At 46.5% G+C, this 27,139-nt stretch overlaps 1 long non-coding RNA gene across 1 annotated transcript in view; it reads right to left on the minus strand.

Annotated features, from left to right (window-relative positions):
- Positions 1-24,376: 24,376 nt before the first annotated feature.
- LOC146844055 (uncharacterized) overlaps positions 24,377-27,139 on the minus strand; it is a 128,620-nt gene continuing 125,857 nt past the window's right edge. Inside the window, exon 4 of the long non-coding RNA XR_014981119.1 lies at positions 24,377-25,004. This is a non-coding gene — a long non-coding RNA (uncharacterized LOC146844055). The remainder of the gene's footprint in view (positions 25,005-27,139) is intronic.

The following is a 27,139-nucleotide window of genomic DNA, read 5'->3' on the forward strand; positions in this document are numbered from 1 at the left end:
TGTAGGCGCGGATAGATTGATAGAATGATTGTTGGTGTTATGGGCCCCACCAGCGTATGATGAGTGAGCGTGTGTGTGACTGAGAAATCATTCTGTCCGCGGAAGTAGAGGGAAATTGAAGAGCCAGATCTGCACCACATGCACCTACACACATTGCCATCTCAACTGTGACTGCAATAGTGGTAGCACTCTTGGTGAAAGTCCACAAAGATGCAAAAGAAAAGGCAAGCAATGTAGCACGTAGACAAGGACAATAAGGATGGTTGTAAATCTAGATGGGGAGGAGGGTCGGCGGGATGGCTTGGGTAGGAGGGAGGAGAAATAATTGGTGAGAAAACAAGAAAGCGTCACTTGAGGAGAAGGTAAAAGAAGAGAGTGAATTGTAAAGGTGGTCGCCATTGGGACGGAAGGTGGGAAGAGATACGGAAAGAAGGGGGGATGGATGAGAAGGGTGGGGGGAGGAGAGATGGGGTAAAGTGACGATTAGGAAGGGGGAACTCGGTCGTGAAGGAAGCCAGGGCAAAAGACGGGCCCCAAATAGTAAGATAGGCAAGGGTGGAGAAGCACGGAGGTGATAGAAAGGACAGTAGAGGGACGGGAGTAATGGGGGAAGGAAGCGAGGCGGATGAATTGAAAGGATGGACGAGGGGCGGTAAAGATGAGGAAATAGATGGCGCAGAGGGTAAATGTTTGAGAAGTAAGAAGACACCAAACCAAGGAGTAGAGTTGAGAGTTGCAGAAAGAGCGGTTGTAGGCAGGGAGGGATGGAAGGGAGAGAAAGATTGAAAGAGAGTGTGACAGGGAGAAAAGGAAGTGTTAATTATGTGAGAGGGAAGTGAAGGAGCATTTGTTGCAGGGCGCCTCTTTTGTGCTGTGAGCTAAGTGATTTACAGCGTGCATGCCAAGCACGTTTTATCTCCTTTGCGCTCATTCACCCCTCCACCCACTGAACTCTGTATAGCTCTCGACATGTCAGACATGTAACGCGGTTCCTCTGCTCCTCCGCCGCCCAGGTGCCATTGCAATACATTAAGATGGATAAATGACGAGTGATGGACTCTCTGCGCTTTCCTCTTGTCTCAGGAGCCGGGGATGAACCTGTGTTAATTAAGTGTGGGAATGGATCCAATCGAATCATTCATGGAGAGTGAGGGTGTTGCCTTGAATACTCTTTGCATCCCACAGCACCCCAGGGCAGTCCAAAAAAATCCACTGCCCTCACAGAGAGCATCATTCACTCCAAGGCCCCCACCCCCACCCCCACAGATTCCCAGACTCCATGCGTCCCACACTGACCTGCTCTTCTGTCATCCCACCCGTGGCATCCCACACTCTCCACCCGTACTCTCTACCCCCCAACACCCACAGATATCATTTCCTCCCCCCTGGATCCGCCCTGCAGGGATCATACATTCACTTTGTAATCTACTCACCAGTTGCTCCCCTGACTCCAGTGGCCTCCACTCCACTGATCGCTCCTCTACCCCAGGGATCCCAAATGCCACTGCTCATCCTCCAGGTTCTGCTATGTGACCCAATGTCGCGAGAAAACCATTTTTCCAGTGTGAGCTTACCCTTAAAAACTCACTGTCTTCATGACTGCAATTCCCAGAAACCACTAATGTAGTCAATAAATGCTTAGGACTGTAGACAAGTTATTGCGTCATGTTGAATCCTATATGCTTTGCAGCCCTATGCATGGAGATCTAGCGTGCTATGCACCACTGACCGCAGGGATTTCGCCCCAACGGCACCTAGTGCTCAACTGTACCATCTATCCCAACAGGCTCCTTAAATGTACTGCCCCCTTCAGTGAGCCCAGACTCCACAGCACCCCCATGCTTCTATGATTTTACACTCTTCTGCCCCATCATGCAGCTATCACAACATTCATAGTCTCCCTCCCCACAGGGACCCCACACTTCCATATTCTTGAGGGCCACGCATTTCACTGCCCCATTATGTCCCAGGTCCTGCATTTTTGCAGGGACACACTTTCCTGATTCTAAATCGATTTGTAGAATTATAAAGCAAGCCTGACTTTTCTTTTAATATTAATAATGAGTCAGCTTACATCGCATTGGCAATAGATGACATCAGATCATGTATAATAACCAGCAATACCTGTTCTATTTTGGTCGACCACCTTTTTTTCAATACTTTGAATCTGATTCCTGTGCCAACTGGCATAAATGAAGGAAAGAGAGTCCAATATTTTGTTTTTTTTAACCCGGGTCCCACAGTATCTTTTGACAAGCCTGGGATCCCACGGCTTTACAGCATCCAAGTAATTCCACACTTCCACTCCCTCTGCACCCAGGGGTTCCCTTCACCACTCTCAGTTCCTTTCCCTCGAACTCTTTCATGCTATGGCTTTTATCAATTATGAATTTTCTGTTCCAGACTGCTAGTCCACTCGGGAAGTCTCGAATGTCATACATAGGACCAAAGTGAATATTTGTGGACTAAAACATTTGGAAAAAAAACAGCACTCTTAATCACTAAAAACAGTTTTTTACTGGTAAGAGGACCTGTCCTTGAAGCCCACTGATATATTGTCAACTCACACACACACAATCCAGCACTGTTAGGGCCAAAGTCAAAACATTGTGCATGTGCCTGGGCCATGACACTTGCACTCTGGGGATGACCCCTGTGCTCAGCGTCTAGTTGGCCACTCTCCCAGCATGTGCTTGGCCTGTAGGACTGCCCCCTTCTGCAATTCCAGTGCAGAGATCCACTCAGAGTTGCATATGTGCCCAATCATTTCTGATCTGTAGCTGGCACTTCTAGCCCAGTACTGGGGCACATCACTCACTGATGCACCTCTACCCAAACGTGCAGTGGCATAGATTAGAGTGGCGTAGAGTTCGGGCCATCAGCGCAGTAGTTGTAGTGCGCAGCTGCAGCATGGGTGCACCAGTTGCCTTACATCAGTACTGCGGCCAGGCAGCCTGCCTCATAAATTAAATGATGCGCTTCTGAGCCTCTCAATAGCGAAGATGGGTTGGCCCGCTCTCCTGTTTACCGACCCAGCATCATCGTCTTTATTGTAGCGCATTCTGATGACCAAGTTATAGGTAGAGCTACACAATTATAGGGGCAGCAATTACATGTTATGGTACGTTGTTTATGTTTATATAATGCATTCTATGGAAAATATGGCCCACGGCCCAAATGCCATGTCTGTGCTTAGTTAGATGTAAGCAAAACATTCTATTTAATGTGTTGTGTTGGAAGTTTGTGTGTATGCCATGGTATTGAAAAGTGCTCTTCGGGGCCACATTGCAGCCAGCTGTATAGTATATCTGCACTATGTGGGGTGTATGCAAGGTCTGTCCAGAGCGCTCTGTTCGATGCTTGCATGTGTTTTAAACTACTTACAATGCTCTTGGGAGCTGCGTGCCATCCATCTATGTAGTATTTCTGAGCTTTGTGCTATATAAGCTCTACCCAGTGAGCGCTATTACATGTCGGCGTGTGATGTACATTATTGCTTGTTAGTGATTTTAATTGCTCTATCTGAGGTGCACAGTCAACATACCTTTGGAAACTGGTTACCGAGGCTTCGTTTTTTCTGGTTCCAGTACCCCCTGGGCCCCCCTCTACCTATTCCTTGCATTTGAAATTTACGTTACTGCTGTAGTGTGAGAATGCAGTTCATAAAAAAGAATATAAAGTAGGGTTGCCAAAAGAAAAATGCCAGCCATGTGTTTAAAGAGCCTGGAAAGAACGTGTCTTGGCACTAAATATGGTTATAAATAACAAAGTATGTATTCATTTGTAATGTACTTTTCTGTCTTTGTTCCCTTTAATTATCAGTCATGGATCTCATCATTCAGGCAGACCCAGAGCACAATTAAAGTGCATTCGATCTATATTTCCTGTTCGAAGTATGCACAGATAAGTGCTGAAAATACGGCTTTAGGTGACTGCTTATATTTGTCGGTGGGGCAAAGTGATAGGTGATGGGCCGTGTCGCTGGGGGGGCCCCCTCAGTGTGCTTTGTAGGGGGGCCCCCTCAAGTTTCGTTACGCCACTGTCTCTCCTACTCCTTCCAGTGTTGTTTTTCTCACCATTGTTTATTTATTTGACAAGCTGCAGGCAGGACGGACCCTGCATGAGACAATTATCTACAAAATAACGTGGCTGCAATCATCTCTGCTTAAACTTTTGCCAGAGCAGGGTGTAATCTACGTCCCTTTTGTCAGTTTTACCACTTTCCCATTCCCTCTGAGACCGTGTAATCTATGTGTATTAGGCAACTATTTACTGAGGGGCAGATCTATATTGGAGATGCGCCACTTTTACGCCGCCATATTTATATCATGACACATCTATGGAGATGCGTCACGATGTAAAGCCCTGCGCCACATAAAACCTGCGTCAGGTTTCACATGGGCGTGTCGACAGAGGAGGGGCCGTTCCGTCGCAGGAACGCCCCTGAAAAGTGACTCAGTCAAATCTATAAGATTTGACTGAGTCACTTTCCCAACGCTGATGCGCCAAAACCCTGCGCCTGCTTGAAGCAGGCGTAAGGCTTGACGCACCATGTTAGGGATAGGGTAGGTTGGAACAGTGCTGGAGTTGCGTCTGAAGCACTGCGCCAACCTTACGCCATCGGATGCGTCGCGCATCTGTTTATTCCTGCGCCATGATGCGCCGCATTGTACGCATCATTCCTGGCGCATCCTTGCTGATTTGCAGGGATGCGCCAGGAAACATAAATCTGCCCCTTAGTATGCGGCACCATTTAAGTCCTCTGCTTGCTAGTCTGCCAGGGAATGTTGACGAGAACTTATTTAGGGTTTAAGCGGAACCAGTATTTCAAGAACACACGTGGTCTGCGTTTTCCTCATGTGTGCTTCTTGATGGTTACAAAACATGTTTTTAAACGGTTCGATCGTTTTGCACAGCATATGATGGCATATGAAGCCAAATGAAGTGCATTGGTGCAAACAAGTAGCAGCGACTAAAATATTCCCATGGAGCGCAGACTCCTTCCGTTTTTATATGAATTGTTTTATAAACTTCAGGCAGCCGCTGTCCTAAAGGAGGTGTTTGTCCTCTACTGTCATTTCCGTCTCCTAACAAATTGTGAAAGCAGCTGTCCTGAGTAGACCACTAAGAAACACTGGCTTTTATATTGGAGTTTTTTTGTATAAAGTTAATCCCCCCCAAAAAACTTCTTTACTCTGTAAACAACGACATTGCATTACAGCATGAATGTATGTTTCGCAGATGGGTCTGGTGTTTTAGTATCAGTGCATCCTCTTCCGGGATCGGGATGTATCCTCATGGCCAGGGGCTCGAACCCCAGCTGGTCTATTCAGCCTTTTTCTCTTACAAGGTGGACAACTCGAGTACCACTGAGTTGGGTAGCAATTAACAGCTGTTATTCCTCATCGGTTAAACTGCCCCTTACAAATATGCTTGTTATGTGTTTTACACAGCTTGCTTTAATTTTTTTTCTCCTTTGTAGTATGCAGTGACGTTTTGCCTAACAACCACCCTAAACCTTTTGTGGCTAATTACATTTTTTTGTTTTCTCTATATCCTGAACCAGATATTGAGATCCAGCTGCAAAGCCCTCATCTAGGAGACCAACTTCAAATTCAAATCGCAAGAAGTTCAAAAATTCTTTTTATTTCACCATTAGTTGACCATTACTCTTCCCCCTGTAGTTTGAAGCGCACTCTTGTTCTGTAAAGCTAAGGAAATATACATTTAGTATTTCGAGCCAGCTGTCCGTGTTGTAGCAAGTTTCAGTTCAAAGGTGTTCTGCAGCATCAGTGTCTCTCTTGTCACTTAGACAATTTGGCTCAGAGGGAGCATTGTGTGAATGTCTATGAGATGTCAGGGCGTGTCCAGTTAGCTCATTGCTTGTTTGCTAGGGGTGTATCTCAGGGGGGTGGAGCCATAGGAGGCTAGCCTTCGGTTCTTCTTTCCCCAGCTCCCTAGAGTTCATTCCAGCAGTGGTCAAAAGCAGAGAGAGGGGATGAAGAAAGACCACAGAGACACAGAATGGAGGGAAAGACAGAGCAAGACTGACCAGGATCAGGCTGGTGTTGAGCATTTTTGCCAGGACAGCTTTCGGTGTCCACTCCACCTGCATGGCCCAAGTTTGCATTTACTGCATCACTTCTGTCAGTTCGCAGGTGTTATTTACAAACGTGCTTCTCATTGCACTAAGAGCACCAGTTAATGTTCTGCTTTCGGTTTCTCCATTGATCCCAGAGTGTACCAGTTACAGTGAAGAAGCGGACACATGTTTCCCTCAGTCTTCCATGGAGTGATTGTAGCTCATACATATTTGAGTTTGAATCCCACAGCAGATCCAACGTGAGCGAGACTGTTTTGTCTCCTGTGGTTATTTGTCCAGAATTGACGTGAGAGGTTCATTTTATAGAACAGCTCCCTTTTTAAGCAGGCACATGACAAGCATTTATACTTCTCTTTACAAGATCAGAAACATGTTAGGCTGTCTAGTATGCTTGCATGGGGCTTCTGTATTATTTTTCCTTTTTTTTCCAGTCTGAAGAGACCTGCGTCTTGGTGGCTGGTGTTGCTGGTCCGATCGCCCACTCTTTGCCGCAGTCTTTAGCCAAGGGAGATGTCTTTGGAAAGGAATGATCTTTCGTTCTATCAGGACTTGTGTTGGCTGCTCTCTTCTCATCTAAGGTGACGTTTCTGACTTCATTATTCATCAGCCAGTGTCCATGAGATCATTAAATAAGGTCCCAGAGAAAAAACAAGACCACACCAACATTCCAGTCACGTCATCATTCCACATGGAACACTCACACTGGCTGAGCAGCTAGTTACAAGATACAGGAGAACAGTTAACTTTATATGAAGATACTATAATACCTTATTCTTTGGTTGTTACAGTTTTAACTATGCCTTTATGCACAAAGGGATGCCGGGCAATTGGCCAAGATTGCTCTGCTGCTTGTTTGGGTTTGGAAATGCCAACAGCAGCATCGAGAGATCTGTTATGTGGATTTGAAGGCATGGTTACAAATCTTTGCTCCTATATGTGTTATTAAAATGTTGTCAAACGACTGTGTGGCTGCACCATACTTTGTAAACTTCCTAGTTTGATCAATAAAAAGGAAATATTTACTGACAAGCCCAGAACTGAACTTCTGACTAGCAGTTCTCTTGAATATTCCCAAATTACATGTGCTGTGTGCAGAAGCAAACTTCACCTGTCAGCCTCTGAATAAAATCCAAGGCCTTCACCTCTACCTCACGCTGTCTCAGTGGGTCCCTTAAAATGTAGTTACTACTGTGTATATTGTTTCACTTTTTTGTGAGCGGAACGATCAGATTGAACGTTTTGTCAGGTTGGCCACATTTTTTCTGTTGTCCAAGCCACCAAAAAAACCTTGTAGTTCTGACTGGCCGTATTGAGCAGGTGATATGGTAAAATCTCTTCAAAGTGAGATTACTGGACGGAATCTCGGTTTTACTTGAACACTAACGTTTTGTCCTGAGTATTGTTCAGGTTCCTCACTTGCAAACTTGCCCAGTTTTGGAATGATGCTTTGCCAAAATTCATGGTTTGGTCTTATTCTTGCCATACTCTGCCCCTCTCTCTAGGTGCTATAGGAGGGTAAGGACCTCTGCCAGCAGAGATGTTTAACTCCTGTTTGGGATGCCATCTTCTGATTATTTGTATCTTTCAGGAAGAAGCGGGCAGCATCTGCTTCTGTGACACACATGGAAAGCACATAGGCGCAGTTACTGGAAGTCGTGCCTCTCATAAGCCAGCACTATAAGTTTATGCACCACCTGCAGCTTTTCAAAACACATAAATAAGTAGCATTGTCATTTGCAATGCCAATTGCTCAAACTCTCGCAAATGCGAGACCTATTGCATTGCAAATGCTTGTTAGTGATTTTAATTGCTGCCACTCATGACTGCCATGCCAATAGCTGTGCGGATTGACAGGTCAGAGGGTTAACAAAAAGAAAGACGTTTTAGTAATGAGGCTTAAACAACAGTATATAAGCACAAGGTCGATATTACATTTTATATGTTTGCATATAAGTGTATTGATCTATCATGTGTGGGTGGGCATATCAATGAAACTTGTCTGCCGTTCAAGCATGAGTATTTATTTTTAGCTAAATAAATGTGGAAATATACAAGTTTCAGCTTTGTTTTTTCACAAACCCCGAAATAAATGTGGGTAATAACAGATAAAATTTACGAAAAATAAAATGGAAAAATTCAGATGGAAATATGAAAAAAAGAAATACCATAAAACCGGCAGCCCAAACTATAACGCGCTCAGATGTAATCTGATTTAGTACTGAAAAAGGTACAACTTTGGTAGCCAAAGCTAGACCTACTGGCTTTACTAATGTTTTTAATTCTGGGACTTACTGCCCTTCCTGACCTGCAGTGGCTCAGGGTTGAGAACCGCTTACAGTTCAAAGCCTTGAGCTATATGTTCAGAATCAAAAGTGGCAAAGCGCCTCAATATCCAAAAGCTTTAGTTCATCTTTACCTTCCATCACGTGCTTTACGTTCGGCCACACAGGTTAACTTCACGTTGCCGAGAATCGGGCTATCCCACATGGGCGGACGGTTGTTTTCTAATCTTGGTCCATTGATGTGGAACTCTCTTCCGACGGCACTTCAGACTGAAACCAGTTACGAGAACTATCGTAAGGGTTTAAAAACCTGGCTGTTTAATATGTAGAGCTTATCTTTCTTGTCCTTCCTCTGCCCTGACAGGCGGCGCCAGGAAACCCTTGGGTAGGTGTGCGCCTAATAAGACTAAATCTTTTTTTTTTTCCTTATTCTGCCAATACTCTTGTCAGGGTGTACTCTGATCTATCTGAGTCTTGCCCAGGAGAATTGTCCAATAGCCTGTTAGACAGACAGACGTAGTACCCACAAGTCGTTAGCTGCGTCCACTTCCATCTCCTTACTGCTGTGAAGTCGCCCAAAGGAGAGACTGTGGCTGACAGCAAGATTGGCTTAATCATTGGACTCCTGTTGTCCTTTCTCTCCATTTTACCAGTGAAGTCCAAATTTTCTTTTCACTTGTGGCGTTGCAAACCATGTCCGACTCACTAGTATATATGACATTTCTAAAACATTCAGAAAAACAAGGAGGACTTTCTGATTTCCAGAGTCTACATATCTCACTTCTTGCCAGAAGAATTACATAAAACACATACATTTTGTTACTCACTAAGAGCTGGGCTTCTGCTTTGGGGCTTAATCCAAACAAGATAAGGCGAGGACTTACTGTGATCGGTGTCCCGGTTATATCTACTATAAAATCATAAACAGAGTTCCAATATGATGCAATTCTCGGACAGAGCATAAATACGTGGATATCATCTGCCGCCCTCAGTTTACATCTTGGGCAAGTATATATATTGTTGGTGATCTTAGATAGCTTAGCAGGTGACCAATAGACTCTGTAGGTGGGGAATAGATGGTTACGTTTAAGTGATGCTGGCTTGACCACAGATCGTAAAATGCCATATGATTCACACCACATTTGCTGCATATTGCTCTCCCCTAAATCTGGACCCCATAATTTCATGATGTCACTTTCAAATTCTGTATCTGTTTCCAAGAAGGACCAATACCAAAATGTAATTTCTTTTTTCCAGTGGTCAATTCTTAGCACCTGGCTAAATTTGGTCTCCTCTTCCTCCACCCAATCTTTGGCGCCCACCAAGAACGCAGTTGATAGTATTTGAACCTGGTTAACCTACTATTGGACAGGTTGTTCAAAGCTTCCCAGGAGATCATATTAGTGCCTTCCTTAAGATCCGCCCAATAAAAAATATCCCCTGATTTCAATGGCAAACTAAGTTGGTCACTAAGGCACTCTGGGGTACATGGAGAATCCCATAACGGGGCGTACGACGAAAAGTATGGAACTCTCAGTGTTTTCCTCACAAACATCCAAGTATTCAATGCAGCCTTCAGGACCTTCAGTCTGACTTTCTTAAAAAACTTAGGGTCTACGAATTTAAAAAGAAAGTGCCTACGACCTTGCGGAATAATATCCAGCATAGCCTCAAACAGTGAGCCGATAGCTGACTTATCTATCTTGTCCGCCAGCATACGCACATTCTTAAAGTGAAATGCGTAACAATATTTGAGCAGATCTGGAAGTGCCAACACTCCCAGGACAAGTCTTCTCCTCAATTTCTTCCAGGATATCCTGGGTCCTTTGATAACCAAATAAAACTCCCTATTTTGTCCTGGAGTTTAGCTATGCGTTCTTTCTTAAAAGTCAATGGAATGGAATTAAAGAGGAAAGTCACTTTCGGGACAATAATCATTTTTATTAAGTTGACCCTGCCGTAGATGTTTAAGGAGAGGTTTGCCCATTTTACCATTAATCCTTTCACATCCTCATTGATTTTCTTCCAATTGGTTTTTACAATGTCTTCTATCGTCTGTGTAATTAAAACTCCTAAATATCTTATTTGAATTTTTACCCCCTGACTATGTGGGTTCTGGTTCCACTCCATTATCTCGGTTTTATCAACATTTATTTTATACCCAGAAATCTGGCCAAACATTTCTGCCTTGCTCATCAAATTAGGGATTGTTTCTAACGGGTTACTTGTGTATAACATCATATCATCGGCGTATAATGCCAGTTTAACTTCAAAATTATTAGATCTGAAAGGGAGGATAGTGGTATCTGTTCTTATCAAGTTCGCCAATGGCTCTATATAAATATTAAAAAGAAGCGGAGAGAGAGGACAGCCTTGTCTTGTTCCCCTAAACATTGCGAACCACTCGGACAATTCCCCATTCAACAATACCCTTGCCCCCGAACCATGATATACATTTTGCACAGCCACAACCATATTCTGAGGAAATCTGAAAATCCGTAAGGACTCCCATAAATACTTCCAGTGTACCTGGTCAAAAGCTTTGGACGCATCGATCGCCACTACTGTGAGAGGAATATTCCGAGTCACAGCGATGTCTACCACTCCTATCAACTGAAATGTTAGTTCGTTAAGTTGCCTCCCGGGTATAAAACCTCTTTGATTGGGGTGGATAACTTGTTTAATTATTTTAGCTATCCGAGTAGCAATGATTCCAGAGAGGATCTTGTTGTTTATGTCTAATAGGGAGATCGGTCTGTAGGAATCGACTCACCGTGGGTCTTTGTTAGGATTTAAAATCAAGGTAACTATGGCCTCTGACCAAGACTGGCATCAAAACATCAATAATAGATAGATAAACCCCCACGGGGAGACCATCTGGCCCCGTAGCTTTCCCCTTTACCATTTTCTTAAACTGAGTTCTGATTTCTCCTTCTACCATCTTCTGTTGTTCATTGGTGAGCCACCGAAGGGCTGTTAAACCTAACCACTCAGTAATAGCTTCCTTCTCTGGGTGGATGTCTTCCATATACAAGTCTCTCATAAAACTGCAGGCCTCTCTTCATATGTCGACATTAATATGTAATGCTTCCCCAGTGGTCCTACTGGTTAGTTCTTGGATTACATTTCTAGTTCTGTCAGCCTTGGCCTTCCAAGCTAATAAAGCGCTGCACTTCTCTCCATAGGCGAAGTGTTGGAGCTTACTAGTTTTCCATCTATCCCAGACTTTCTTATCAATCCGCCCTTGGAAGGCTACCTGTAATCCCTCTAACTCCTTACTCAAAACCTGCACACTATCCATATCTTCCATCGAGGCCCTCTGAAGTTCCCTTTCATTTGCCTTAATCTCTTCAACTTTATCCTTGTCCTCCCGCTTTTCAATCCGTGTCCTACCTACGCTTATAGATCTCAATGTCCCCCTGAGGTAAGCCTTATAGGCATCCCATACTGTTTGATTTGTCGCCGAGCCGTTGTTTGCTTGAAAAAAATACGTCGATTTATCTCTTAGATCTCGAACCACCTCTTCGTCTAATAATATGGTCCGGTCCAATGTCCATCTTCTCAGCCCGACTTTTTGCTGAACCGTCAAGGACAAATGGACTGCCGAGTGATCTGATACTAATGCAGGTGTATGCGTTACCCCTATAACTTCTCCACATATATTTAGATCTATTAAAAAATAATCAATACGGGATTGGTGTCTATGTTTTTTACTATAGAAAGTAAATTATCTAACATCCTTCATCTTAATACGCCAAATATTAATTAAATTGAACTCCCGCATCATGCTTTTTAGTCTAGCAAATGATCTTGGAGGATTAGTATATTTAACTTTTGAGGTCCTGCCGAGCCCTTTGTCCATAACTAGATTGAAATCACCTCCCAACACAATAGGTGCAGTAGTTTCCAATAGCTGAGTTTCCAGTTTTACTAATACTTCCAGGTTATCATTGTTTGGCCCATATTATACTGCACAGATCAGGGGCCAATTTTGTATTATAAGAGTTGCCACCAACCATCTACCTGAGCAATCCGTTTCATATTTTACTAATTTTATTTAATTATTGCTCTTGATTAAAACTTCAACTCCTCTCGTGCTCCCCCTCTGATCTGAGCTTACTACTTCTTGAACCCATCTGCATTTTTTTCAAACATTGGCTACATTTGCTTCTTTCTAAGTGCGTTTCCTGTAGTAATATGAATTGGGTTGGGCTTTGTTCAAGGGTTTCCAAAACCCGAGCCACTTTCGTCTTGGACATCAACCCATTAACATTCCATGTTAAGAAGTGAGCTACTTTCAAGTTATCCATGTTAATAGACCATAATCCCAATTGTCCAATACAGCTTCATACCAGTTCATGCCCATTTCTGCTCTTATCTTCACCCCTTCAAGAGGTAGACCGATGAGGACTATTTTTTTATTTTTCTCCCTTTGCTCCTCACATCCCGTGCCCCTGTTCCCTCCCGACCCCCGGAAAACCCCCTCTTTAATAAGACTAAATTAACAATAACAATAACTGCAGGGGCACAGGGCAGTCTCCTAAATCACCCTGCACTGAGAGAACTGCTTATGGTGCTTTGAATCACACTTAGGGTCCTGTGATGCCGCACTGATGCATGACACTGCTGGGTCACTGCTGATTTCTGATCCACCATTGGCAAGTCGCACAGCACTAATGCTCAGCCCTCTCACACTGCACTGACCGTAATATTGCACTGCCAAGTCACGCTGCTGTGATACTGCACTGCTCTGTGGGGTATATTCACAAGAAGGTGTGTTAGACATCACCAAAAAATGTTAACGCAACTTTACACATCACAGCCTATCATGGGAAAATAACCCTGTGTCAACGTGAAATTCACAACAAGGCAGCCCCATGCGATAGTTTGCAAAAACTGCGGCCAATGCCCGCGAAACAACCACCTCCACGGAGATAAAAACACAAACCCCAATGTGAAAAAGCCTGCGATGGGCCGAAGCGCGATGCGGAAATCAGCGATAAGCAGCACCAGGCCTGCAACACACACCTGGCAGGCGGGAAAAATCACCATAAAAATAGAAAAACACCCAAACACAAACTGACCAACACCCAAGCACCATGGAGGCAGCCGGAGCAGGCGCATAGGACGTGCGCAACCCCAGAAGCACCCCGGATGACCAGCCCGGGACATCGGGGACTGGAAAATGGCAAGGACTTTCTCTCTCCCTCTCTTCTGTCTCTCTCTCTCTCTCTCTCTCTCTCTTCCTCTCTCTCTCCTTCGCTCTCTCTCTGTCCTTTGATGTGCGCAGGACACACCTTCTCATCATGATTTTTGTCTTGCAGGCTGTTAACTATTGATTGTCCCGAGGGGAGCCGCCATGTGTCTTCATATCATTTCGGTGTTCATTTTAATAAAGTTTTTGTTTTTTCTAAAGTTAATGTGTGATGCTCATTTTTGTGACGACTCACGCCTGCCACCAGTTGTGATTGTGCGACATCATGCGGAATATTTTGTACATGTTTATGTGTAGCTGATGTGGCATGTCTTCGGTCGGGAGGGTGCTGGGGCAGAGGTGTCCTGGGGGTGGTGGCGGTGGGTGTTGTTGCCCTTTCGGCCCTCCAGGCTGGCTGTTCAGTTGCCCGGGTGCATCTGTTGTTCTTCAGGACTGGCTCTGTGCTGGGCTCCCTTTTGTGGTGCAGGCGGTGGTCCGACTTTGCACCAGGTCAGAGCAGGTGTTATTTTCCTGCTATTAACGCGCCTCATTGCCTGTTTTGTGTTCTTATCGCAGTTCTGGCTGGTTGTTGTGGATGTTGTGGAGTGGTGTTGTCGTGACTTCTGGCACCGGAAAGCCTACTCTGCATCTCACTAGCGATAGTTACGGGGGACATCTGTGGCGATGTTTTTTACGGCTGCTATCGTGGGTAAACTGGTGCTGTGGGATCCTAACACCAGATTGTGATTGGGGGATACATTTATCGCTACATTGGCTGCGATAAAGTGCCATTGACTCGGCAATAGATCATTGTGAATATGCCCCCGTGACATTGTGCTCCCTGGTAACTCTGCATTGATGCATGACTTTGCCTTCTCCAATTACCCGCCACCTGTCTATAAAACTGCACTGCTAGATCAGCCTGCACTTATCGTGCTAAGATTATGTGGTTCACGGTCACCCTATGCTGATGCGTCGATTGCAATTCTAGATCTCGCTTCACAGATATTTCAAACTGCACTGATGGAGGGCTCTGCGCGGCCAGATCACACAGCACTGGTGCAGCACTGATGGAGGGCACTGCGCTGCCAGATCACACAGCACCGTTGCAGCACTGATGGAGGGCGATGGGCTGCCAGATCACACAGAACCCATGCAGCACTGATGGAGATTGCTGCCAGATAACACAGCACCTGTGGAGCAGTGCTGGAGGGCGCTGCACTGCCAGATCACACAGCACTTGTGCAGCAATGACGATGGTTGCTGCGCTGCCAGACCACACAACACTGTTGCAGCACTGACGGAGGGTGCTGCACTGCCAGATCACACAGCACTGGTGGGGCTTTGGCAGAGGATGCTGCACTGCCAGACCACACAGCACCTGTGCCGCACTGATGGATGGTGCTGCGCTGCCAGATCACACAGCACCAGTGCAGCACATACAGGTGGCGCTGAACTGCCAGACCACACAGCACTCACGCAGCTTTGATTGAGGGCACTGCACAGGCAGATCACACAGCACTGGTGTAGCTTTGATGGAGGGCGCTGCACTGCCAGATAACACATCCGTTCATCCTTCCGATTAAACAGACTAAGTTGAGTTCCTTCTAGCTGCCACCAGAGGTGGTGGGTGCCATCTCGTTAGCCCGTCACCCCACCACCAAATCTGTTTACTCTTGCAGATGAAGCAACTTTGTTGCATGGTGTGCAGACAAAGAAGTGGGCACCTTAAGGTCAAAGCTGTCACAGGTCCTGCAATATGCACTTTCACTTGCCCAGTAGAGTTTTGGGACAGGCAATCTCAAGGGATGTTTTACCGCATTGTCAGCATTTTTCTTCCTGCCAGAACAGTCATCCCCTTTTAAAATTCCCACTGTTATGTATTTCTGAAACGTTGACTAATATGTATCCTTCAGCTCCATTTGTGGGACCCTATTGGAACCTTAATTTGGTTTTGACTCTTCTTATATTGAATCGGTTTGACCCTCTCCGTAGTTTTCTCACAAAACTGTATATTTAGTCACTATGACTTCAGGCAGGCAGGTGAGTGGGTTTCAAGTGCTTAGCTCTCTTCCTCATTTTAACTCACTTTACCCTGAGACATTGGTCTGTAGGAGGGCTGTCATCTGCGTAAAGGCGGGGGACTACAGCAAACATCCTACACAGGGCCCCAGGAGGCGGACCCTGTGATTGCTCACACCTGCACCCTCACTGCTGGCCTGCGACCCTTGACCCTGTCACCAGGCAGTTCGCTCCCCTCGCCACCACACAGCCCATCCTGTGTGCCCTGAGCCCGCTGCTGCCGCTCAAATTGGTTTGTGCCCGTTTTCTCTGGCTGTTAGATTACTCTCTCTGTGCTGTCTTCTTAATTACTGTGTGCATCTTTGTGTTCTTCTTCTCCTGGGGACTGTATTAGCATTATTGTATTTTATTGTGCCCCCCACTTTGCCTTCTGTATCCCCCGCCCGCTCCCCCATTCGCTTTTTCCCGCCGCTGTGTCCCCTGCAGACCCCCCCTGAGCTCCCATTCACTGCCCTGCATTCTCTCATATGGAGGCCGGGCAGCGGACGCGCCACTGGCGCCCTGAATGCACGCCTACGGCAATCCCATCTGCGCCCGTCTGTGCCTGGACCGCGCCCAGTGGCAGGACTCCTGGACCCTGCGAACGCCACATCGCCCGCCTCAGCTACGACTCCAGCACCCTCCTCATACTCAATGCTGGATGATCACACACCTGCTGCCTGGCCACCCCGAAGTGCACTCAAGGACCCATCTCTTGCCGGAACTGCAGCTTCACCAGCATTCGGCCCGCCAACCCACCTACCGAAGAACCCAACTTCCTCAGATGCATCCTGCTCAACACCCGCTCCACCCGCAAACACGCCGTCAAACTCTGGGACCTACTCGACACCAATGCCCCAGACATCACCTTCCTGATGGAGGCTGAATCCCTCCTCGGCACCCGACATCGCCATAGCCATCCCGGAAGGCTACAAAATCACCGCAAGGATCGCACCAACAGAGTAGGAGAAGGAATTGCCATAGTTCACAGATCACCTTCAAAATCTCGACAGCCTCCAACGACACCCTCAGCACCGCTGAACACCTGCACTTCCAGATCCACTCCGACCCCAACACCACCCTCAGAGGCACTCTCGTCTACAGACCCCCGGACCCCGACCGCAGTTCAGCGACTCCATCGCCGACTTCATTAGCGCACACGCCCTCACTCCCATGCACTACATCCTCCTCGGGGATCTGAACTTCCACCTTGAGAACAACAATGACTCCAACTCTTCCACCCTGATCGACAACCTCGTCAACCTCAGACTCAGACAACTCGTCACAACACCCACCCACTCCGCCGGCCACACGCTTGATCCCATCTTCTTAGCAAGCTCCCACGTCTTCTTCAACCGCACCACCGAACTCCACTGGACCGACCACCGCTGCATCCACTTCACCTTCTGGAAACCCACCACACACCACCGCACCCAGCAGATGCCTCTCTGCGGCTGGAGCAAAATCACTGAGGACCAACTAACCACCGGCCTCGCCCATAACCCACCCACAGACCCGACCGACCCCAATGCAGCAGCCTAAGACAGTGGATCAACGACTGCGCCAACACCCTCGCCCCACCCAAGAAGCCCTCCAACACCCACACCAGCAAGAGAGCCAGCTGGTTCACCGAAGACCTCCAGGCCTACAAGCGAACCTGCCAAAAACTTTTTAAAAACTGAATCTGTGAACGAACACCGGAAAGCTACACAGCCCACCCGCAGACACCACCACCTCATCAGATCTGCCAAAAGGACCTCCTTCAAAGACCGCCTAGACAACAACACACACAACAGCAAAGAGCTCTTCAATATCGTGAAGGAACTCTCCAACCCCAGCTACAACACCAATGACATCCCACCGTCACAAGGCCTGTGCGACTCGCTGGCCACCTTCTTCCATCTCAAGATTGCAGACATCCACAACAGCTTCAACGCCGTCACCACCGTGGCAACCAGCGAGACCCCCGCTCCCACGACCTCAACCCGCACCAACCGCTTGCTCGCCTGGACCAACATCAATGACGGCGACACCATCAAGACCATGAACACCATCCACTCCGGATCCCCGGAAGACCCCTGCCCACACCACATATTCAACAAAGCCAGCAGCACCATCGCACCCCATCTCCGGAAAACCATCAACATCTCCTTCGAGACAGCGACCTTCCCGGAGCGCTGGAAGCACGCAGAGATCAACACCTTACTCAAGAAACCCAAGGCAGACCCATAGGATCTCAAGAACTTCCGACCCATCTCCCTGCTACCGTTCCCAGCGAAGGTCATCGAAAAGGCCGTCAACAAACAACTGACCAGCTTCCTCGAGGAGAACAGCATCCTGGACCCATCCCAGTCCGGGTTCCGCAGCAACCACAGCACCAAAACCGCCCTCATCGCCGCCACCAACGTCATCAGGACCCTGCTTGACAACAGAGAAACCACAGCCCTCATCCTCCTGGACCTGTCAGCCGCCTTCGACACGGTCTGCCACCGCACACTGCGAACACGCCTCCACGACGCGAGAATCCAAGAGAAGGCCCTGGACTGGACCACCTCCTTCCTCTCCAGCAGAACACAGAGTGTCCATCTCCCCCCCTTCCACTCCGAAGCCACCAAGATCATCTGCGGCGTACCCCAAGGCTCATTCCTCAGCCCAATGTTGTTCAACATCTACATGGTACCGCTCGACCACGTCGCACGACAGCATGACCTCAACATCATTTCCTACGCCGACGACACCCAGCTGATCCTCTCCCTCACCAAAGACCCCCACACCGCCAAAACCAACCTTCACGAAGGAATGAAGACCGTCGCCGACTGGATAAGAAACAGCCACCCCCTCAGCCTGGGACGACTCCTGGTGGCCGACTGCACTAGGAGCACTCCCTTCACCCACCGACCACGCACGCAACCTAGGGGTCATCCTTGACTCCACCCTTTCCATGACGAAGCAGGTCAACGCCGTCTCCTCCTCCTGCTTCAACACCCTCTGCATGCTTCGCAGCATCTTCAAGTGGATCCCCACCAAAACTAGAAGGACTGTCATCCAGGCCCTCGTCAGCAGTAGACTGGACTATGGAAACACACTCTGCGCAGGAGCCCCGGCCAAACTCCTGAAATGGCTCCAACATCCCTTGCCACAGCTACATCACACCCGACTTGAGAGACCTGCACTGGCTCCCCATCAACAAGAGGATAACCTTCAAGCTCTTCACCCACGCACACAAGGCACTCCACAACACCGGACCAGAGTACCTCAACAGCCGACTCAGCCTCTACACCCCCACTACGCTCCACAGCCTCAACCCCTCTACGCTCTGCAGACCACGCCCTCGCCACCCTCCCCCACATCCAAAGAGTGACTGCCGGTGGCAGATCATTCTCCCACCTCGCTGCCAGGACATGGAACACGCTCCCCATCTGCCTGCGGCAGACCAAAGACCTCCTAACCTTCAGGAGACTTCTCAAGACCTGGCTCTTCGAACAGTAGCAGCCTCCCCCCCCTAGCACCTTGAGTCCCTCACAGGTATGTAGTGCGCTTTGAAGTACTCCAATTTTTTGAGACCCCAGAGGTGCTAGGGGTAGCACCCTATGACTTCGAGTACTTCCTGATGTGGTATTATAAAATTCTGCATATCTTGGTAATATAACAAAGAACTTGGCAACAGAAGCTGAAATATGAAAAGACATCTTTATTAAACTCAAATGAGTGAGACTACGTTGCACAGAAGCCTTAGCAACTGAATGAGGCAGTCTCCAGAACAGAAACCAGTCTCCTCTTTTATGGAGAATGTTACGCTCTGGGCAACACCGCCCTTCTCTTGCAGTTGGTCATTCACATGTATACATTGCAAACGAAAAGGCAGAGTCATGATGACCATCCCACATTCCAGTTAAGCCAGCCCGTAATTATTTACCCAGCAAGGCTCAGATCCCACATCAGATATCGATAGGCCCCAATAAACATGAGCATCTCCTGTTTTGGGAAACAAGCCATAAAGCAGGAACAGTCAGGTGTGAAAGAGATTAGCCGGAGGCTTGTGTAGGATGAAAAGACTTTATGGTGTGTCAAGCCCTGATGCTAATCACAGGTGGCCAGAGGACGGGGAACTCGTGAGACCAGTTTGACCTGGGGTGGCGGAGCCAAGCTGCCCAGGTCACAGAAAAGTCAAAGAAAGGCGCATGTGTTCTGGAGGCCTGTATTTGTTCTTAGAGTGTAGTCTATGTGAGGGCAACTATAAGATGGCCACCGCTCCAAGATGGAACCCACGGAGTCAATGTATAATAACGTATACATAGTGCATTTGGCAATGGGACGTTATGCAAAGCGCTTGTACATACCGCATTGACCAATCGCGGTTTGCTAATACATGAATAAACAGGGGTAGGGCCCTGTCTCCTACGCGGTCCCAAATATCAAAGTACGACAGCTTTATAAATTCTATGATTGATTGATTAAAAGTGCTATAAAGTGCAGTGCTTCATCCCTCAGTGCGGGCTTCGTCTAGGCAAAGCCCGGGCCAAGGGTGAACCCATTCTGCACCCACCACCATCCAGAAGAGGCTGAGCTAGGACACCCCCCTTGGCTTTATCCTGGGATATTTGTCTGGTCGGGAGCATGAGGAACTAAATGAGACAGGCATTACAGAACTCCAGCAATCACTCCTGGCTCTCAGCTCAGGGATCCGTCTGTCCTGCCATTACGAAGAGCTCATAGGCCTCTGCCAAAGATCCTGCCCATTCAATTAATGTAACAAGGGCTAAGTGCTGGTGAATCATTTTGATTTGCCTTTATTTTTTTCTCTTATTTATAACATGACTGGACATTTAAGTGTCTGTTGGATTTACTTTATTTGACCAGCGTGAGGACCCTCCTTAAAGCACGTCGAAACAGATTAAATTTTAGTGGCATGACTTTGTCCAAAGCATGGGGAAGAGAAGGGTGGGTGCTTACACATATAAGTCACCCCAGAGTACGGTAAAAGTTACCAATATCGAGGGGTTCCTGCCCCTGGCAGTCTCTGCAGGATCGAAAGAGATTGAGTTGGCCAAAAGAAGGCTTTCCCTATCAAGGGAGGACCATCCCCGTCTGAGACACGCGCCATTAGTCTAACGCAGGACCTCCTTTTAGTTTCAGTCACGGGATCCTGTCCTATGGTGAGCATGGTTGGTGCTGCTCATGACGAGGCCCAGTAGGTTTCTTCCATGTTACTGTTGGAGGACACCCAGGGGGGAGGCTACTTGGTGGGCAATCATCAAGCGAGTGGAAGGTTTCTCAACGCGAGCAGTAGCGGCCTGCCATAACCACCCCTGTTCAGAAATCTTGCTGTGAGGTGGTCTAGAGTATGATTCTTCTTGCTCGTGCTCACCAACCAAATGTTGGTGAACCACGCAAGAAGAAAAACTCTGCTCCGCTACATGGAGTTTTCTGGACTCAAAAGTATGAAAAACTCTGCTGGCGGAGCGGAATTCATCTCCCAATCCTAATAATTAAACTGCAGGAGACAGAGCCCTTTGCCCCATATTACTCCATGGGTACACCTGTTTTAATACACCAGCAAATCCATCCTGTTTGGATCATGCCACAGGGGGTTTTACCACTTGAATAAATCTTTCACTAGGAGGCAACGCTGAAGCCTTAGACACTGCGGGTAATAACTTCCAGGTTGTGCTTTATAAAGGGAATTCTCTGTTGTATTTTGTCAATTTATGCAACAATGATTGCTTAAACTGCCCAACCGCAGGTTCCCAGAGCTGTTTAGCTTTATTGATTCAATGTTGGGGTCAGTAACAGCTGAGGGACAACCAGTCTGTTAATGCTTGGCAGGGAACTTGAATGCCAAACTAGTATGCCTGGATAGAAGCAAAGAATTAGAGGCCTTTCTTGCATCGCTTGACCTGCACAACGCTCTTGAGGTGGCAGGTGTGGGTGAAGCCGGTTTGCCTCCTTTCAAGGGCAAGAAATGTCACTCTGTAATAGATTATATTTTTGTATTTTTGTATCTGTTAGTTTATCGGAGGGGCTGGTGTCAGGGTCTATTCTGTGAACCGAATTTGGTGCTCATAACCCTATTGAGATAGATTTGATTATGACACCCAGAGTGGACCCTAAAAGCCAGTCAGAACTTCATGATATAACGGTATCCACAGACAATTTGAAAGTGTGTTGTAAACTTCTCAACCTCACACAAACTTTGGTTGAAATTATTCAGGGGAATCTAGGTCCTATTTTAGGTTGCCTATCTGACGATGGTCATAACGGGAGGAAGCATAGTAAGTTCATTTACAGCTCTCTCCTCAGACATCAAAATTCATCTCTCAAAGCTGATAAAGACATCAAAGGATGCTTACCCATTCCAGGATGGTTTGATCACAAGTGCTCGATTGCTAACCAAGCTCTTTGGAAGCCCCTGACGGCCTGCGCCAAGGATCCCACTGCGGTGACCAGCCTATGTAAAAGGTATAAGATAGTAACTAAAAGGAGGAAGGTGGAGGTGATTACCAAGCAGTGGGTAAGCCTGACTGTAGGGAAGTAGGATCTGCTTTTTATGGTTATCCCCACTTTTTCTGATGTCTCACTGTTTTGGGACTAGTCTGACTGGGATCCTGCTATCCAGGACCCCAGTCAGACTAACCATAACCCTAACCATTACCTTCTCGGCATCCCGGACCCTCCTGATCTTTAACTCTGGGTTAGGACTACATTGGACCCTGATAGATTCTCTGATCATCACCTTAGATATATATCTAAGGTTATCTACCCTTCCTGAAGTCCATCTTACAGCTTTGGGGGGGCACAACTGTCCCTTGATTACCTTAAAGAATCTGACCTCCAGGTGTGTCTGTCCCACACCACTTGTCCATCCTCGCCCTGATGAAGGTGTAGCCCAGCTGGGGCTCGACACCGAAACGCGTGTTGGCGTTTAAGGCTACTGGTTAGTTGAAACTTCACTACCCACACATTGTGGATGCTAACTATCATTGCGTCATTTAACCATTATGTGGCAATTTCATTATTTTGATGTTATTTAAATTTTATGAATATAATCTGTGTGTTGTTATACATAGGATGATGTCTCTAAGGAATGTGTGATAGTATGATTGTGGTTTTTGAAAGAGATGTTATTTGTGATCAAATTACATTATTGTTGGATTATTATTTTTCTCGATTCCCTTCTTGGTCTGCCACGGTGGGCGGTTATTAATATTAGGACCCTCTTTAGGGCCTTCCTTGAAAATTTTTGGCAGGTATTTCCTTTGTTGGTTGTTCTTATTTCCCCTGCCTTACCTACCTTCATCATCACCCTTCTTAGTAGTTGTTATGCCACGTTGCCTCCCGCCATTGTAATCTGGCAGTGGGTAAATCAGGTTACGATGGCGTGACGGTCGCCACCGCCGTGTTACGCCATCGTAATTGGCCCCTAGGACACATGGCAGCACCCTTGCACCATGGTGAAAGGTGTCTCTGTTGCGGGGAGGATTGTTTCTGTGCCAGAAGGGGTACCTCCCCCCACAAACACAATCCTAAGAGGCGCATTCCTCTTTCTACATGTGCTGCATAATGCAGCGCACATGGAAAGAGGAAAAAATTAGGCGAAATTAACATATTTCTCCTTGTTACACCTCACATTGCAACGCGTATGGATTTGACGCTTCTGCAGGTTTACATCACTTTGTAAATCTGGGGCAGCATCAAATTCCTTGTGTGTTGCACAGGAAAACCTAACGCGACGCCCATGGAACGCCTTCCGGGCGCATGTGAGACAACTCTGCGATTTGTGCTGCTTCAACTTACTCATGATGTATGAGGGTGGCTTTCCATGGCTTCATAAATCTTTATGAGAGCCCTGCATCACACATGTACCACTTTACTATGTGCACACATGAAGCAGGGCTCTCATAAATAAGCCCCCGATTGTTCTCTCACCTTAAAGTGAAGCAAGGGAGCCACAGGTTGTTAGGCTTGAGTCCTGCCAATTTATGGCAAATCTCCAACTCCTCCAAACCTTAACTATCACCCACATCCTCTTCTTGCCCATTATTTAACTCAGGGATTAACAATGTGAACTGCGGTACCGTACAAGATAATGACACTTCCAAAAGCACTAATGTTGGTGTGAATCTGAACAGATGCTCTAGGTTTGTGAGTCCAAATCTCAGCATTCAGTCAAGGTTAATTAGGTGTGGGACACACATGTGGGACATAAATCAACATGCTATTTACTGAGTAATGGGGGAATCTAAGAACGATGTTATGAATAATGAGTGTTGGAGCAAGCCTGGCCATACATGAAGGATTCCTGAGTGATGGGACAAACCTGAACATGTAATTGTGATAGGTCTTGGCAAACTGTGGGCATTCTTGACAGTGTTGCTCAGCTCTAACATATGCTTGCCCATGCATCATGGTAGTCAGTCTTTAGATACTGTGGGCATTCTTGGCACTTTGGTGCCCTGTCCTGCAAACTATATTGAGCTAACATAATATTGGTAATTTGCAGTATTTTTATAGTAAACTGCTGAGAGAGGCTATCCTTATCCTCACTAATCCATCCATCAATTTATGGTCACCACTTTCATCCACCATTCATCCATGGAGTCAATTCATCTATGAATTAATTCATGCACTCACTCACCGGGCTCTCAGTTAGATACTTATCCTGTGACATATTCTTACATTTCCCACTCATCCATTCATTCAACCATGCTACCATGTTCAGATAATCAAGACAATGACTTTCTTTGCAGGTTAATAATGAGAGTTTAATCACAAAAGCTAAGTTTTTGGAGAAAATATAATTTGGGGAAAAATGCAAGTCCTACATTGTTTAAGCAACTGCGCAGTCAGAAAGAACTTTCAAGAGTTAAAACTGTTACAGAGAAGAAGCAGAAAAGAAGTGTAGAAAAATAATCATTCAAAATGATAGAATTGGAATTTGCAAATTTCAAGAAAAACAAGCTGAGGGTTCTTTGAAGAAACATGCTAGATATATTGTTGACATCAGCTTTATCAGCATTATAAGGCTTTCTATGCCACTGAAAAGGAAATGCCAGGAATAATAATAATTACAGAAAAAAACAAAGGAATACTTATTCAATAACGTAATTTCTGTGACAAAGAAAAATAGACAATTGTATTCGTGACATGAGGGCAGAAATATATCGCACGCTTGAGTTAAACTCGGAGACCAACTTGTTGAACTGTCGTCGTTTGCTCCGAATCTATGATGGCTGTTACTTGGAAGTGCCTCTTTGCATCACCGGTTTATCGTTGCACAAGTCACGAGAACAACAGTTGAAGGGAAATCCCAAGAATGGGATGGGGACAATACAATCTGCCATCTTTGCGCAATTCTTCACTTCAGCTGTAAAAAAACAACAATCTAATTAGTTAATTCTATTTTCGTTTACTTTAACAAGGAAAGGACATGAATTGGGAACGAAATATGGTATTTCCTCCTCTTCTCCTTCCTCATCCCATTGCTCCCTTCATGAGTGAATGTGCCCATTCTCAAGTGCTGCTCACAATTCCTACAGCTGTTTTCTCTTTCTGTCCCTGGAATGGGGATTTACCCATAAATTCACGGCTTTTCCCAGCACTGCTTGTTCTTTTTTGTGCTCTTGTCAGTTCCTGAGGGCTGTGGGGCTTTGCAAAGGGGTATTGAGGGGTCGATTAGGATGGTGGAAGGACCATCACCGCCAGCCATGCGGTGGCGGTCCTCCCATCTGTGAGTTTCCCCCGCGATGGCAGGGGGAATCGTCTCCTGACCGCGGCGGACGGAAAGACCGTCCGCCACTGGTCTGCCATAAGCAATCATTCGAATTGCCTGGCGGACGGTCCAGGGACCATAAAATGGTGGCAGTGCCTAGCAGGCACCGTCCACCAAATTATGATGGTGGCAATTGCAGGTCTTTCTTGAAAGGCATGTAGGGATTACTTAGGGGGGGCCATTGCGGGCCACCATTTGTTGGGGGGAGGTGAGGGTGCACTTGGGGGGTACCCATGGTACCCCCTACATTTCACAACACTACTTGGCAGGCACCGTGCGGTGCCTGTCACATAGTGCAATGAAATGCACAACATGGTTTTTCACTTCGCGGTGGGTCCTGCTGTGAGCAGCATCCGCCGCAATGTTAAAAACCAAAATGCGACTGCCATGGTGGCAGTCACATCCTGATTTGGTATGCGAGACCGCCGCATGTATTGCGGACGGTCCCAGTTTACCAAAGGATGGCGGATGGACTCAAGTCTGTCCGCCATCCTAATGAGCCCCTGAGTCCCCTATATCAAAGACATTGTTTAGTCATAAGAATGTTCTACTTTGCTCCTAATATAGCCTTATAGCCCGCCGTAGCGGGCTATACCGGCTATTAAAGGCCCGCTGCAGCGTTAAAGGCCCGATCCGAAGGCGAGGGACTTTAACAAAAGCAGCGGGACTTTAATAGCGGTATAGCCCTGCTACGAAGGGCTATAAGGCTATTAGAACATTCTGCCACTAGAGGGCAGAATGTTCCAACAAATTAAACAAAGGCTTCTCGAAGCTCGAGGGGATTTAAATCCTCTCGAGCTTCGAGAAGCTTTTGTAAAATATTGGAATGTTGCTCTGCGGGCCTTTACCGGCCCGTAGAAGCATGGAGCACCAATGTTCTAATGTTTGTTAAGGGCTGGTTTAAATCTACACCGGCTCGGGCTTCAAGAGTCCTCTTCACTCCCCTGTTGTGGCTCTGAGGGGATGGTGGGCTACAATCTGCTTCTCTTACTTATGTCAAATACAGCCTTCGTTCTTTTGGGAATTGTATAGTGGTGCTGCATTCTAAATCGTTTCTTGATAGCCAGGGGTGCCAAGTAGTAGAACATACTTTTCGGTGCAGTGAGCAGAGGGGTAGTGTCTGAATATGTGGTCCCTATGGCTGATGTAGCTTCCTTTCTACTCTGTTAGAGTTCTAATATGCTCCTCTTGAAAAGAAAAAGTAAAAAAGGAAAGGGAGGGGGCGAGTAAAGACAGTGCAAATACAAATAAGCTTTATTTCGGTTACATGTGCAATCATAAACGTACATCAAAAAATCTAAAGTTAAAACAATAAAAGAAATAATCACAATTTGAACCATTGAGCAGCTACATTGCAAGAGCAAGGGTGATATATGGCACTAGAAAGTGACAGTGCATGAAAACTATAGTGAGCTAAACAGGATAAGTTATTCTACAAGATCAAGTTCTAAGGTGACATAAAATTACATCAATACAGTCACACAATTAAACCAGTACAATATACAGAATAGATCATAAAGAAAGTGGCATCTTGGCAGCTAAAACAATATAGATTGCATTTTTGCAAGTAAAAACTGTTAAAGGGTGAAACCTTGGCTTTGAGTGCTGGGCAGAATATATGCATCAGAGTAAACCCTGCCCCTTGGGAACTTACAGAGTCTCTCTTTTATGAGAAAACCTAGGGGTCTGGATGTTTGCGTGTCATTTAATATTGATCAAGCACTTGGTGG

Source organism: Triturus cristatus, chromosome 4_1 (assembly GCF_964204655.1).
Source record: "Triturus cristatus chromosome 4_1, aTriCri1.1, whole genome shotgun sequence".
Taxonomy (NCBI): domain Eukaryota; kingdom Metazoa; phylum Chordata; class Amphibia; order Caudata; family Salamandridae; genus Triturus; species Triturus cristatus.